The 13206-nt window shown below is 48.8% G+C and overlaps 1 long non-coding RNA gene across 1 annotated transcript; it reads left to right on the top strand.

The window, feature by feature from the left end:
* Nucleotides 1-5486: 5486 nt before the first annotated feature.
* Nucleotides 5487-8151, top strand: LOC129048696 (uncharacterized). Its single transcript, XR_008511247.1, has 2 exons — nt 5487-5543; nt 6897-8151. It is a non-coding gene; the product is annotated as an uncharacterized LOC129048696 (long non-coding RNA).
* The last annotated feature ends 5055 nt before the right edge of the window (nt 8152-13206 follow it).

Below are 13206 nucleotides of genomic sequence, written 5' to 3'. Positions count from 1 at the left end.
TCATTGTTTTCATTTTTAGATCCCACAAATAAGTGAGAACATGTGATGTTTGTCTTTCTGTGCCCGGCTTATTTCACTAAACATAATGATTTCCACTTCCATCCACATTGTTGCCAATGACAGGAGTTCATTCTTTTTATGGCTGAATAGTATTCAATTATGTGCGTGTATGATATTTTCCTCATTCATCTGTTGATGACACACTTAGGTTGCTTCCAAATCTTGGCTATTGTGAACAGTGATGCAACAAATGTGAGTGTGCAGATATCTCTTCAATATGCTGATTTTCTTTCTTGTAGGTATATACGCAGCAGTGGGACTGCTGGATCTATGGTAGCTCAATTTTTAGTTTTTTGAGGAACAGCCTTCAAACTGTTCTCCATAGTGGCTGTACTAATTTACATTCCCATCAACAGTGTACAAAGATTCCCTTTTCTCTGGGTCAGTTCTTAATGGCTGCAAATTAATGAGCAATGTATTTGGTGCTTCAGATAAACATTTCAAAAACAAAACTCAAAACATATGTAGGCCTTGTTTGCAAGGAGCTTATAGCTTTAAAGGTGAGATGGCAAACATGCAGAATAACAATATGGACCGTGCAGAAATAAGTACAATAATCATAAGCATGTGATGAAAGCAGAAATGGATCAGAAACGGGGAAAAGAAGAAGGGTGGGCAGAACTCTGTATTAGTTCCCTATTGCTGCTGTCACAGATCACCACAAATTTAATGACTTAAGACGACAAGAAATGGGCCTAACATGGATCTTATTGGGTTCAAATCAAGGTGCCAGCACAACTGCATTCCTTCTGGAAGCTCTAGGGGAAAATCTGCTTCCTGGCGTTTCCCCGCTTCTGGAGGCCACCTGCCTTCCTTGGCTGATGGTCCCTCCCCATCTTCAAGGCCAGCAATGGCCATGGGATCTTTCTTGTGCCTCATCACTCTGACATTGACACTTCTGCCTCTTGCTTCCACATTTAAGGACCCTTGTGATTACATTGAGCCCACCTGGATAATCCAGAATAATCTTTTTATTTTAAGGTTAGCCAGTTAGCAACTCTAATTCCCCTTTTCCATGTAACATAACATATTCACAGGCTCAGGGAGTTAGAACATGGACATTTTTGCAGGACATTATTCTACCCACCACAGGGGACTTCCCAGACCCTGTCCCTTGACTACCAAGCCTCCAAACACTTGGGAACACTGCACTATTCAGTTCTGTGCTGTGGTGGTTTTTAACTAGGCCCACAAATTCTTTGATACTCCTTTTATACTCTTTCCTTCAAGAGGAACCCAGTTCCTCTCCTCTTAAGTGTGGGCTAGGCAGAGTGACTTGTTTCTAATGAATGGAACATGGCAGAAGTGATGTGTATTACTTCTGAGGTTAAGTCGTAGAAGACATGGTGGCTTCCATCTTGCTCTCCTGGACACTCATTCTGGGTGAAGCCGGCTGCCATGTTGTAAGGACACCCAAGCAATCCTGTGGAGAGGGCCACATGGCAAGAAACTGAGGCCTCCTGCCAATAGCCATTTGAGTGAGCCATTTGACCAGGAAGTGAATCCTCCCACCCCAGTAGAGCCTTCAGATGATGGCAACCCTGGCTGACCTCTTGCCTGCAACTGCCTGAGAAGATCCTGAGCCAGAACCACTCAGTTAAGGTCTCCTGGACACCTGGCCTGCAGCAGCCATGAAATAATAAATGCTTGATGTTTTTAAGTTGCTAAGTCTTGAGGTGATTTGTTGTTACTCAGCAACAGATAAGAATGTGTCTATCTTCTGTTCATTGTTTTAAAGACTTGAAACATTGAGATTTATATGGTTATGCACACAAATGTACAACTTGATGAATTTTTACATACAGTTACATGACTGGAATTGTTCTAGAACACTTCCATCCCTTCTTCCCAGCTCACATCTGCCCCATATCCAGGTTACCACTATTCTAATCTCTACCATTTTGTGTTATTTTGCCTGTTCTTAAAGTTGACATAAATGGAATAATATGTATTACTCAGGAGGCTAAGGCAGGAGAATCGCTTAAACCCGGGAGGCAGAGGTTGTGGTAAGCCGAGATTGCACCATCGCACTCCAGCCTGTGGGACAGAGGAAGACTCCATCTCAAAAAAAAAAAAAAAAAAAAAAAAAAAGCATGAACTTGAACAGTGGCCTCAAATCACGGTCTCTGGCAGGTGACCCCAAGACTTGGACTCAAGCCCTGACCTATCACCCAAGCTTGGATCTACCTGTTGTTTCAGGGCCTCATCATCCTGTCAACTTCAACACAGCCAAAACCAAACTTCCCCATATCCCCAAACTCTTCTCTGCCTGACTTGCTGATGGAAGTCCTTGTCCTTGCTCAGTTCTCTGACAGCTAGAGCACAGGCTGATCTCCAGCCAAAGGTTGGACCTCATCCCCCCACAGGGCTTTCACCAGCCTGTCTGTTTGCCTGTCCACTTGGTGCCCTGGACTAGACATCCCTGGAGGAAACCTGGAGTGCTGTGGAGCTCAGAGCCCCCTGCCCTGAGCAGCTGGTCCCAGAGATCCTTTGGTTATTTTGAGGATTTCTGAGAATACAGGTAAAGCACCTGTTACAAAGCTTCCTCTTTCCTCTTCGATGGCTTCCTCCATGACATATCTTTGATGGCCTCTTAGGGCCTTTTCTGAAGAGCCGAGGATGAAAAAAGAGGATGTGAGTTCCTTAAGGGCAGAGACTGTGTAGAATTCATCTATTATGCCCTGCCCCTGCCACTTGATGGCTGTGTGGCTGTGGAGAGCATGCCCTTTTTCTGCCCTTGGTACCATGTTAGTCATTAAAGCTTTACATCCTCTTCATCTCCCATAGCAGATGAGCAACTGGGTCCCATGGAGCCTTTAACCATATCAAATGTTTATTCCTGAATTATCCCCTCTCCCATACACACTCTAATCCAAGCTCTTAGTGTCTGGATCCTGAGCTATGTCCAGTAGCTTCTGACCCAGTCCTCTTGACTCCAGGAGTTTCTTCTCACAGCCTGGAATCCATTGTCCACGCCACTTACAGAGATTTCCTCCCGAACTACTACTTTACTCTGCAGCTCACCCTCTTGCTCAAAAACCATCCCCAGGGCTGATTACTGGTGGGATAACAGACACACTCTTTAACCTGCTGTTCAATGCCTTGCATTTCCCATATTATTTTTCACCTTTTCTCCCCCTGTTCCTATCTGTAAACCCTACACTCTAGGGTCCCAAATGTGCCCTTCACATTCCCATGTCCTTGCCTTCGCTCCCCTTCTTCTCTGAGCTCCAGGAATCTCCCATCATCCCCGCTGCACTGCCCTCTGCTCTAACAGCTCCTCAGGGACCCAAGGAATAGGTCACTCGGCCGTGTAGAGGTGTTTCCCATCTTACTGTTCCAACCTGCATATGTCTTTCCTCTCCGTGGAGATTGTCAGTTTCTAGAGGCAGAGCTTATGCTGTCTTCATCTTCATCCTCAGCATGGAGGTCAGAACCCTGCACTTGGCAGGGGCTGAGGAAGAATTTTTTGGTTGAACTTTTGCTGCCTAGCCTGAGGGATTCACATGTTGGCCCTCCTGACCCACTCCTGCCCTCTTTGGGACTGTGGACATCCCTGAGGGTCCTGAAGTGCCAACAGGGGTCTCCTGTCACATGGAGCCCTCCAGGACTATGCAGGTTTGGGGGCGATCCCAAGAAAATTCTCCATATTATCCGGTGTCCATCCCAGATCATGTCTGGAAATATACATACGTCACCGTGTCTGTGCCAGGCTGGCGGACGGGATGAGCAAGGCTGCCTCCTAGTCTACGTAGGTGCCAGTTTTAAGAACAGAAGCAAAGTCATCAGGGAAACCGAGCTGCCACGATCTGCTGAGGCACTAACTTCTTTATGGAAATGATGCTGCAGCTCTAATTCAGTGCCAAGGACTGGTGGCAGTGGTCTCTGCCATCCCCATCCCTTGATCTTTCCCAAGCCCCCTCATGCCCCAGTCCCATGTCACCCAACTCACAGGCGACAGGACAGCTGTGTGTGTTTCAGGGACAGGCTTGCGTGGCTGTCAAAAAGCTGTTTCCTGTGTCCCTGGGGAAAGACCTGCAGGGAGCCACCGCCAGACGTTCCTGCTGACACTGCGCACAGGCCAGCTTTACTGGCAAGCTTGTGCTTTATTCGTAGGTCTCAATGTCACCTCCTCTGGGACAGAATGATACTTAACTTTGTCTCTTTTCCTAAAAATACTATTCCTGTCCTGTGTACAGAGCCATGGCGGGCATCTCCCTGACCCAGGCCCCTACTTCTGTGCCATGGGACCCTGCCCTCCTGGACATAATCAGGAGCCGGTTGACTGGACCGGGGTGGATGCCAAACCCAGCTCACCCAGTTGGATTCCTTTCCCTGGGGATTTGGAACTGGAATTTGGTGAGAGCTCAGTTGGCCCCAGAATTGAAGATGTGTAACTGGGAGCTGGGTTGCCATCTGCCACCATTAGCTGAAGATGCAGAAAAAGCTGATCTGTTGGAAAAGAAAACCAGTTCACAGAAAGAGAAGAATGAAGTGGAGGAGTGGAGAGAAAGGCCCTGCAATCCAGAGAGGGGTCTGCAAGAGCCACTCACCGGGTCCCAGGCCCTCTTGGTCCAGTTGTAGCTCCCACCTTAGCTCTGAGGGACCCCCTGGCCTCTTGGACTGTATCACCCATTCCTGTTTAGGCAGAGTGGGCTTCTGTTATCACCAAACAAGCCTTAACTAAGGCCACACAGAAGAAATCTTGAAGATGGTCAGATCAATCTCTTCCATTTACAGGCGAGGGGTTTGAGGCCCAGAGGCGTGTGGCGAGGCACCCTCTTGCTGTGGCCAGGCCAGGACTACAGCCCAGGTTTTCTGGCTCCCCGGCCCAGCACTTTGCTCCCTTTGCCCTGTGGCCCTCTGGGGCCAGCAACTCTTTCAGAGATAGCAGGTGAGATAGGAGGAGCTCAGAGGTCACAGCCAGCCAGATCCAGATACAAATTGGTGGATGCTGCAGACACATTACTTAGCCTCTCTGAGACTCAGCATATTCCTCCAGAATGTGGGGGTGATAACATCTAGTTAATATGAGTGTTGTGAGAATTAAATGAGTATATATGGAGGAATTAGATTTTTTAAAAACTGTTGTGTTGACAGTAACCATGAGGTCAGAGTTGCCTTTCCTGGATCAAAGGCCTTCCATTCACAGACCCAGTTTCCTGACACATTGACTAACACTTATCATGTCCAGGCCTGCAATGAAATGAATTTGATCTACCTTAAAAAATAAACAAATGGCCTACAGTTGTTTTGAGAGGAGGTAGGAAATCAAACAATAGGAAAACATGAGTGGGTGGGGATCAGGACTGGCTATTCTAGAGGACAGGGGTGGGTCCCTTGTAACACAGCATCTCACTCCTGTCAACCTGGTAGCCAATGACAACAGAGTGAGGTGCAGTTGGCTCACCCCAGCCCTCCCACAGGTAACAGGTGTGGCAGCCCCAGGCCTCGACGCATGCGGTCATCAGAGAAACATGAGGGTGAGTCATCTGGGAGCAATTAAGAGGGGAGGCCCAGGAGGAGGCCAGACTGTGTCATCCATCCCATCACTGCCACAGCCCTGGCCCAGTGCCCACTCATAACATTCCTTCTCCCGGGTCACAGGCCACAGGCCAGCCCAGAAGGTGGCTGAGGATGGGCTCAGGCATCCAACACTTCTGACTGGAGCCCAGATCCATCTCTCTTAAACTCAGCAGCTCTGAGGATCCCCTAATTCCATGGCAATGGGCTGCCTACCCCCCTTCCCAAGGGGTGCTACCCTGACTTGCCACAGTCTAGTCTCAGCAAACTGAAGTTGTCCTTTAAAAACATAAATTAGAACATGTCACTCTTCAGCTCAGAACTTTCCAGTGTTTTCCCACTTCTCTCAGAGCAAAATGCAAAGTCAATGGTTCACAAAGCCCTACAGGATCCGCCCTGCTGCCTTCCCCATCCCTAACCCTGTACAGTATTTCACTCGCACTTTCTAGCCATGCTGGTTTCTTTGTTTTTCTTCAAACACAACACATACCCTCTTGCCTCAGGGCCTCTGCACTTACAAACACTACCCCCTCTCACCACCCTGCCACCACCATCACTAGAATTCTCAGCCTTCCAGTCGGCCACCTCCCTCACCTCAAAGTTACCTTCTCAGTGGCCCCCAGTCGCAGCATTCCTTATCTTTCTTACTCTCTGCTTTATTTTTCTCTCCAGCACACTTGTCACCAACTCACATACCATACAGTTTACTTATTTGTTTATTGTCTGTCTTTTTCTACAAGAATCTAAGCTTTTTGAGTGTGGAGATTTTGTTTCTGTTGCTGCCATATCCCAGGGCCCAGAACAGTGCCAAGCACTAGCAGGGGATCGATAAGCACCTGTCAAAAGGCCGTGTGGACATCGAGAGACTTACCATCTACTGGGCACTGAGGGTTCTGGGCTAAGAGCTTTCTAATATTATTTATTTCATTTTTTTTTCTTTCGAGACAGAGTCTTGCTCTGTCCCCCAGGCTGGAGTACAGTGGCGTGATCTCGGCTCACTGCAACCTCCGCCTCCTGGGTTCAAGCAATTCTCCTGCCTCAGCCTCCCGAGTAGCTGGGATTACAGGCGCCCACCACCACACCTGGCTGATTTTTGCATTTTTAGTAGACAAAGGGTTTCACCATGTTGGCCAGGTTGGTCTTGAACTCCTGACCTTGTGATCTGCCTGCCTCAGCCTCCCAAAGTGCTGGGATTACAGGCATGAGCCACCACGCCTGGCTATTTATTTCATTTTATACTTATGACAACCCTGTGAAGTCCCTCTGTCATTCTATGAAGCCATTGAAATTGTCATTCTTGCCATTTTATACAGGATGAAATAAACTCAGAGAGAAGGTAATGAACGTAATCTGTCCGAGGTCACAGGATAAGTGGCAGAGCTGAAATTCGAATCCTAGCATTCTGACTTCAGAACCTGTTTCCTGGACACTCTGGCTTCTCTCGATGTGGTCCCCGGCCCGGCAGCATCAGCACTGTCTGGGAGCTTGTGGGAGATGCAGCATCTCAGGCTCTACCCCAGACCTACTGAATCAGAATGTGCATTTTCACAGTACTTCCTGGGTGAGCCCTTCCAGGACACACTGAAGTCACCACTATAAGCAATGGGATCTGCTGTATGGAAAACAGAGGGTCTCACTCTGAACAAGGGGCTGCCCACAGCCTGGGGGTCATTCCCCTGCCATTACCGCCCCCACTGCCCTACCCAGGAGTGCTCCCCTATCTGCTGTTGCAATCCTGAAAGAAGGCTGAAAAGGGCCTGGTGCAGGTAGTGAGGCTTTAGGCTTCCTCTTCAGCTGCCCACGGGCCTCTGTCGGAGGGCCAGATTTCATGTTGATCAGGGAAGGCTCAGCCCCTGCCTCTGTGTGAGAACCAGGCCTGTCATGGACAGGGCTGTTGGAGAAAACGCTCCCCGTTCACTTAGGGAGCAGCAGGCTGCACCTCTCAAAAGCAGGCAGAGAGCCAATTTGACATCAGAGGTACAGCGCTGAGCCCGGGCAAGAAGCCATTTCCACTTGACACTTCTCAGGCACTTGGACCAGGAAGGCTGTTAAAACAAAACCAAAACCTACTCTCATTTAGGTTATTAATGCCTGGGAGCCCACCCTGACACTCATTTTATTACCAGGAGCCACCTTTGGTCTTGACATTCACTAAGGAGTGGGCCTGGAATAAAACCAGAAATCTCCATTCCCAGCCTGCCCCAAGCCCTCCAATTCCAAGGGCGCTGTATGTATAAGCTCGGGCAGGCAAAAGTCTACTGTGAGAACATGCCAGCAGAGGGCGCTGTGGCCCCATCAGTCCCTGCCCACTGAACTCTCCAGAAGGAAAAGCAGCAAGGATGCAAACAAGAAAATCAGACCAGACTGGGAGTCTAGACCCTGCGTCCCACGCGGTCCCACCATGGCTTCCTCTTTGGAATTTTCAGGGGGACCCAGGAAGACTGACACCGCTGATCTGTGCCTACAGGAAAGCCAGTGGCCCCTCACAGAGGGATCAGTTCCAAAAGGACACCCCAAATCCGTATTTGGAACTCACAATAAAGGGACTTCCATTCATTCCTTTATTTACTTAACTAGCATTTGTTGAGTACCTGCAATGGGCCAGGTACAGGGCTGGACGAGGTGTTTTTCCATAAAATGATGCTGTGACAATGGTTAGATTCCAAGGCTAGCTGCCCCACCCCGCCAAAAAAAAAAACACACCGTTTTGTATCTTTAGAGAAAATGGAATGAGACTGTTTTCTGTTTTAGGGTCAGAGAAAAGGAATAGGGGAAGGACAGTGTGGAGAAGAGGAGAGAGAAAGGAAGGGAGACAAGTAGGAGCGAGAGGACTGGAGAGAAAAAGAAGCTGGGTTTCAATCCCATCATAGTATATATATTTATTATTATTTTATTATTTTTCCTCCTGAGTAAAAAAAATAGTACCGAGTAGTTGGGACTACAGGTGCATGCCAACATACCTGGCTAATTTTTAATTCTTTTTGTAGAAACAGTTGTCCAGGTTTCTATGTTGTCCAGGTTGGTCTCAAACTCCTGGCCTCAAGTGATCCTCCTGCCTCAAGCCTCAGCCAAAGCTCAGGATTACAGGCGAAGCCACTGCACCCGGCCCTGGTGTACACAAAATACTGAACCATAAAAGGTTTGGTTTTGGCGTCATCCTGTTTCCCTTTCTAGACCCGGACCTGAGACTTATCTCCGCAGAGCACAGCCCAGCTAATTTTAAAATATTTTTTATTGTAGAGGCGGAGATCTCACTATGTTGCCCTGGCCGGTCTCCAACCCCTTGTGAGCTCAAGTGATCCTCCCACCTCGGCCTTCCAAAGTGCTGTGATTATAGGTGTGAGCGCTTACACCCAGCCTGTTTGCATCTTTTAATGAGTACCCAAATTAACCTCTAATTGGTAAGTTCCCAGGCAGTGGACTGGAGGGGAGTGACAATCTCAGACTGTGCTGAGGATGGAATTTGGAAGCAAGGCCTGAGTACCAGCAGAGGCGGGTAGGGGGCGGCGCTCTCACAATCTCTTAAAGGAGCTGGCAGGAGCAACTTCTGAGAGTTAGGGGCTGGGATGGAAAGATCATTGGCAAGTAGGGGGTTTGCAGATCAGGGGTAAATATCTCTAGCAGTTTTGAGTGACTTCGGTGTCATTCTGCATGTGTGCTTGGGTAAGGCCAGAGAGAGAAGGTCAGTTCAGGGAAAAGGCTGGAAGCCAGAGAACTGCTGAGCTGGGAGAAAGGCCTCAAGGTAATGGGGCCGCAGCAGGCCCGACTCTCCAGGGGCCACCACCTGAGAGCCCTCCCCCTGTGCAGCATGGTTCTCCAGCTGGTTCTCCAGCATTTTGCCCCGCAGAACAGATGGCCGTGCTGCCAAATTGCCCACACAGCAGTTCCCTGTGGTCAGGAGACTTGCTCAGAAAGTCCTGCCTCAGCGGCTGTGGGCTGGGCTCTGGGGGCCTGGGTCTTTCCTAAAGAGCCTGCTGTAGAAGGCGAGCAGAGCCTAACAGGCCTGGGGAGGACAGTTGTGCCAGGGCCATGCAAGGACAGATTCCCTTCCCACTGCAAGCCAGGTTTTCCCATGGCACTGCATGCTAAAATCCTCCATTAGGATGAAACTTAGTCATCGTGCACGTGGTTCCCCTCCTCTGCCTCCCAGGGGATCCCAATTAAGAAGCCCACCTGCTTGCTGTTCCTTTGAAAAGTTCTGCTGGCTGTGCAGGAAGCGGGGCAGGAGAGGAGGAGACCTGCCTGCTCACCAGGCCTTGGTGGGACCACAGGAGAATCTGGGTCCCTGTCCTGCAGAATGTAAAGCTGGGGTTGCCCTGCCTCGGCCACTGTGCCTTTGCTAACGCTGCGTTCTCCAGTGGAAGCGTTCCTCGGATCACCTCTCAAGTCCTGGCCATCGAAATTAATCCAGAGTGACAGAAGTCAAAATAGGGTTACCTTAAGAGGGCAAGGATGACAGGGAGGATTCTAGAGTGCTGATGCCCTATTCCTGATCTCGTGATGGGGATATGGGTGTGTACTATGTGTAAAAATTCATCAGACTGAATATGTCAAATAGTGATGCTGCTTTGGAAAACAGTTTGGCAGTTCCTCAAAAATGGAACATGGAGGCCGGATGTGGTGGCTCACGCCTGTAATCCTAGAACTTTGGGAGGCCAAGGTGGGTGGATCACCTGAGGTCAGGAGTTCAAGACCACCCTGGCCAACAGGGTGAAAACCCGTCTCTACTAAAAATACAAAAATTAGCCAGGCATGGTGGTGAGCGCCTGTAATCCCAGTTACTTGGGAGGCTGAGGCAGGAGAATCACTGGAACCTGGGAGGTGGAGGCTGCAGTGAGCCGAGATCAAGCCACTGCACTCCAGCCTGGGCAACAGTGCAAGACTCCATCTCAAAAAAAAAAAATATATGGAGGGGTAACCTATAGACTAAAACAGACTAAAAAGTTATATCAGCCAGTTTCAACATCTGGGTCTCATTTGTACCCTGATTCAAATTCTTTTTTTTTTTTTTGAGATGGAGTTTCACTCTTGTCGCCCAGGCTGGAGTGCAATGGCACCATCTCGGCTCACTGCAACCTCTGCCTTCCACATTCAAGTGATTCTCCTGCCTCAGCCTCCCAAGTAACTGGGATTACAGGCACTCACCACCACACCTGGCTAATTTTTGTATATTTAGTAGAGACGGGGTTTTACCCTGTTGGCCAGGCTGGTCTCGAATTCCTGACCTCAGGTGATCCACCTGCCTTGGCCTCACAAAGTGCTGGGATTACAGGCATGAGCCACTGTGCCTGGCTCAAATTCTTTTTAATAATTCACACAGGACAGTTTTGAGACAATTGGGAAATTTAAATTCTAGGAATTATTGCTAGTTTTGCTGTGCAGTAGAATGGTGGTTATGATACACAAGAAGTTCTTTTCGAGTGATCTGCTAAAACATTCACAGATGAAAAGTATGATATCTGGTATTTGATTGAAAATAATAGAAGATGGAGTAAACTGATGGGTGTGGGGATGGGGCTGGGTTAGCCATTGTTGGGGCAGGAGAGTGGGTAGGTTTGTAGTAGTTCATGATACTATCCTGTCTACTTTTGTGTATGTTCGAGTCTCCAAGGTTAATAAAGCTAAAACAAAGATATATCTAGATCAAAAAATATATATGATGTATAACAAAGTATTTCTCCAGAGAAACAAATATAAACAAAATGAAACAGATTGAGAATCCATAATTATGTAAGAACAAGATCTTTCTCATCTCAGCCAGTTTTTCCATAACTAGTTTTTTTGGTAATGTGTGTTTCACAAGCTGAGACTCTCAACTCCTAATCCAGAAAATTAAGCAGAAACTTACAGATTACTAAAACTCAAGGAGAAAGAGTTGGATACAGAAAAATTTATGGAAGATTCTGGGTCAGAAATGAGCAAGTGTTCGCACCAGAAGGTCCTCTACTGAAAGCATGAGCCAGGCTGCAGATGTGCTGGTGACTGAATTGGATATGAAAATAGCATATCTGTCTGGCATCCTCCTCCCTCACAGAATTGGATGGCAGAGCCCTGGTTCTCAGGACCATTGAACATTAAAACCACCTGGGGGCTGGGCACAGTGGTGCACACCTGTGATCCCAGCACTTTGGGAGGCCGAGGCGGGTGGATTGCTTGAACTCAGGAGTTTGAGACCAGCCTGGGCAAGATGGGGAAACTCCATCTCTACAAAACAAACAAACAAAAATCCCACCTGGGGAGCTCTGAAAACATACAGATGCCCAGGCCCATCCTGGACCAATTAAATTGAGATCTCTGCAGGAGGGAGGCCTGGGGTTTCAGTGGTTTCAGTGCTCCCTGGGTGATTCTAACCTGTAGCCAGAGTTGAGACTTGTGGTGTTAGGACAGGCAAGGTTGGAATTTCAGCTGGTGTGCCCATATTTAAAAACAGCTGGGTGAACAAGCTGGGAAATGGTGGCAGCCATGGCTGCCAACTCAATGACAAATTGAGTTGATAGGGGAGACACTGGGTGTCACCTTTAGTCTGTTTTCTGTGAGTCACCTGAGGTCATTTGGAGCCACTGTGTCCAACCTGAGTCACTTCTCTCTGGGGCTCTGGGGTGTGGCTAAAATCCTAGTAGGCTGAAGGTTGGCTGCTTTGGACTGAGCTGTGGGCTTCTATGCTGCAGGCTTTGGCAAATGCATATCAAGTACAAGGGTAAACAGCTGGTCAGCAGAAAACACGGTCTGGATAAAGCTGGGGAGGGAAAAGTTGTGGAGTGCACGAAGATTGGCCTCCTGCTTCATGCTGGGCTGTGAGTCAACCCAAAGTAACACTCAGCAGCTGAACAGGCAGTGCCAAGCCCAGATTCCATCTCCACAGCAATGAGATTCCTCCCCCAGCATCCGTGTCTAGCGCTGAATAGTGACTTTCATCCCTGCCACAGCAGAAAGTCAAACTGGCTAATTGGCAGGGAACAGAGAGATTTAAAGCAAACGCGTCAGGAGCCACTGATCCCTGGCAGCTGGGGGGAGGGGAGACACTTAGTTTCTAAGCAATCGCGACACGTTATGGGAAACTGATTCAAGTTTCCCAAATTCTATTCTCAGGTATTAGCTGTGGCACAGAGCAAGGCCCCCCTCCCTGCAACTTCCTTGCCACTCAGGTCGGTGAGAGGGACAGCTTGAAGCTGGGATGAGTGTTGCTTAACCTTTTGCCTGTCCAGCAGGAGCCAATCACTTCCAGGCCATCTTGACCCAGAGGGAAGGCACCTGCCCCCAACACAAGGTTTGTGGCTGAGCTGGCCTTGTGTCATGCCATCCTGCTCCAGGTGTGACTTGCACTTTGACCTTCTCTTTGCCTGAGCCCCACCAGTTTACCTGTTCTGACCACTGACCAGCTCAGCACTGCTCACAGTGCCCCAGCATTGGGGTCCCTCTTGCTCGGCCTCTTTCAGAAACTTCCCTTCTCAGGCGGCCTTTTCAGGTGCAGCCTGGGACCTCTGCCTCTCCGCCTCTGGCCCCAGAGGTCCCGGCCTCACTTATCTGCTGCCAGAAAATGAGAAGGCAAGGCTCTGTAACCAATCAATTGGTCAGCCAGCCAAGGAAATATTGAAGACTCATAAAGAGCTTTGAGAGAGACGT

The sequence above is a fragment of the Pongo abelii genome, chromosome 1, assembly GCF_028885655.2.
Source record: "Pongo abelii isolate AG06213 chromosome 1, NHGRI_mPonAbe1-v2.0_pri, whole genome shotgun sequence".
Classification (NCBI taxonomy): domain Eukaryota; kingdom Metazoa; phylum Chordata; class Mammalia; order Primates; family Hominidae; genus Pongo; species Pongo abelii.
This window is presented reverse-complemented; position numbering and strand designations above follow the sequence as displayed.